Raw genomic sequence first — 300 nt, 5'->3', positions numbered from 1 at the left:
TCCCTGTTTACAATCTTGTAAGCCCAGTTTACTTTGGATATGTCCATAGCTGTGGTTTCTGGGTTATGTCATCTTGTGCAATAATGTTAATGCCTGGGGAAGGGACTGATCCCACGTGCAAATATTTGCAGGGTAGAGGAGGACCCATGGGGATGGCACACATACTTATTAAACTGACTGAGGGTGACATGGATGTATTTCAGGAAGCATCATATACTGTCCGGTTGAGAATATCCTCACCTTCCAAAGGTATGTTTCAGCCTGGAAGGAGGCCTCTGTAATTAGTCTCAGTGACAGTTT

This window comes from Orycteropus afer, unplaced genomic scaffold (genome assembly GCF_000298275.1).
Source record: "Orycteropus afer afer isolate SDZICR_OR568_19922 unplaced genomic scaffold, OryAfe1.0 scaffold00537, whole genome shotgun sequence".
Classification (NCBI taxonomy): Eukaryota; Metazoa; Chordata; class Mammalia; order Tubulidentata; family Orycteropodidae; genus Orycteropus; species Orycteropus afer.
The sequence above is the reverse complement of the archived record's forward strand: the minus strand, read 5'-3'. Positions refer to the sequence as shown.